The 2,692-nt window shown below is 44.8% G+C and overlaps 1 pseudogene; it reads left to right on the top strand.

Moving 5' to 3' along the window:
* The first annotated feature begins 428 nt into the window (after positions 1-428).
* LOC137587922 (uncharacterized) lies at positions 429-2,139 on the top strand (annotated as a pseudogene).
* The last annotated feature ends 553 nt before the right edge of the window (positions 2,140-2,692 follow it).

Raw genomic sequence — 2,692 nt, forward strand, 5'->3', positions numbered from 1 at the left:
CGTTTATGCATCCCAAAAGTAATAACAGAATATACGGTAGAATCGTACGCAAGGATTGAGTTTTTCACACAGTTCAATATAAAAACTAAACACACTGTTAATTTTTTTTATTTAAAACATCATAACTCTTTAAGTAAAAAAGCAAAATTGTGTATTAGTTTTATCAACATGTTGAAGCCTGGTAGTCATTTAAAATAACACTTTTAGAAATAAATATGTAATAGTTTTTGTTTTGTTTTTTTTTTCACTTTTGCTTTTCACTCAATAGTTTTCTTTGCCTTTAATTCATATATTCTCCTGTGGACACTGAACCAAGCTGACAGAACCTTCACACACACACATTTCAGTAATATCTGTAGTAATATCTGTAGTAATATCTGTAGTAATATCTGTAGTAATATCTGTAGTAATATCTGTCTGTTCCAATCTGTTCCAACCTCTCCACCCAGGAATGGAAGGCAGTGATGGCGCTGAGTAAGGACCATAACATCACCATCCTTCCAGCAGACAAAGGAAAATGCATGGTAATCCTCAACACGACAGATTACCACAGCAAGATTATGTCCCTACTCAGCTGCAGCATGACCTATGAGACCCTGAAGCGCGACCCAACCAGCAGCTACAAAAAGAAGGTTGTGGACTGCCTTCAGGAGCTACAGAAGGAGGAAACTTTAAACCACCTGCTCTACTTCCACCTGTACCCTGGGGAGGCTATACCATGCATATATGGCCTCCCCAAAATCCATAAAGAAGGAGCCCCCCTCAGACCCATCGTCAGCAGCATCAACTCTGTAGCAACATTGCCAAACATGTTGAAACCATCTTGGCCCCACTAGTGGGTAACAACCCCTATCATATACAGAATTCCATGGACTTTGTGGAAAAGGAGAGAGGACTGAGACTGGATACAGATGAGACCATGGTATCCTACGACGTCACCTCCCTGTTCACATGTGTCCCCACAACGGAGACTGTGGAAGCGGTGAGACAACGGCTTTCACAGGACACCACCCTCAGCGACAGGACAAACCTCAACCCCGACCAGATCTGTCAACTTATGGACCTCTGCCTCAACACAACCTACTTCCAGTACAGAGGGAACTTCTATAGGCAGAAACACGGATATCCCATGGTGTCTCGCCGGTGTCTCCTATCGTGGCCAATCTGTACATGGAAGAGGTGGAACACAAGGCCCTTACCTCGTTCAACGGAACACCACCAAGCCACTGGTTCCGGTATGTGGACGACACCTGGGTTAAGGTAAAAATCCACAAGGTGCAACCTTCCACCGAACACATCAACTTGGTGGACAGCAACATCAAGTTCACCAGAGAGGATGTAAAGGACAACAGTTTGCCCTTTTTGGATTGTGAGGTCGGCATAAAAGATGACAGAAGTCTGTATGTTGGGGTATATAGGAAACCAACACACACGGACCAGTACCTGCTTTTTGACTCTCACCACCCACTGGAGCACAAGCTGGGCGTCATCAGGACCCTGCAAAGCAGGGCTGATAAGCTACCAACCAGTGCCCAAGACCAGGTGAAAGAACACCAACACCTGAAAGGGGCACTGAAAACCTGTGGAGATCCTGACTGGACCTTTGTGAAAGCTCACACAAGATCCAGAAAGGAGAACAACCCAGTGAGGACGGAAGAGAGCAAACAATGGTTTAGTGATCCGTTTGTGTCTGGAGTGTCTGAAAAGCTGAGGAGGATCTTTAACAAACACAAGGTTTCTGTGTATTTTAAGCAGGGAAACACCCTCCGACAAAGACTGGTCCACCCAAAAGACCCCCCACCACACAGTCAGAAGACCAATCTGGTGTAAGAAGTTAAATGCAGCAAGGAATGCACAGACGTCTACATGGGGGAAACCAAACAACCACTACACAGGAACATGGCTCAACACAGAAGAGACAACACATCAGGACAGGACTCAGCAGTCTGCCCCCCCTCAAGGAAGAGGGACACTCACTTCAGGACACAGATGTTCAGATCCTGGACAGGGAAGATAAATGGTTTCAGAGAGGAGTGAAAGAGGCCATCCACGTCAAAGTGGAGAAGCCGTCTCTGAACGGGGGGGGGGGGGGGGGGTCTGTGACATCACCTTTCTCCCATTTATAATCAGGTCCTTTGAAAACTCCCAAAAAGATTGTCTCAGTGGATTGACCCAGGTGAGGTGTCTCATGATAATGACCCTCATTAGCATACAAAGGTGTAACTCACATCTCAACGACCCCCTCTGACACCCCCACCAACAATCGTTGAGTAGCCAGATGGGTTTAAGGACGGTCGTTGGAATGTGAAAAGCACTGACCACACCCCACAGGGGTAATAATCTGACCACACCCCACAGGGTTAATAAACTGGGACATTAACACCCACTCTCTGAACTGAAGAAGTCTCTTGGATGAGAGACGAAACGTCTTCAAGAACTTTCTTAACGTCCAGTGGATCGACTCAACAGCTCTTGGATAACCATGACCCTGATGACTGAGAACCTACACAGACATCTGTAGTAATATCTGTAGTAATATCTGTAGTAATATCTGTAGTAATATCTGTAGTAATATCTTTCTCTTTTTGTCATTAACTTTTGTTTTTTATCCAAGAATGCACTCATTGTCATTTGCTTTTTCTCCAAATTTTGCATCTTTTTTCTGAGGCATGGTGATAATCTATCAATCAAT

This window comes from Antennarius striatus, chromosome 20 (genome assembly GCF_040054535.1).
Source record: "Antennarius striatus isolate MH-2024 chromosome 20, ASM4005453v1, whole genome shotgun sequence".
In the NCBI taxonomy this organism is placed as follows: Eukaryota; Metazoa; Chordata; class Actinopteri; order Lophiiformes; family Antennariidae; genus Antennarius; species Antennarius striatus.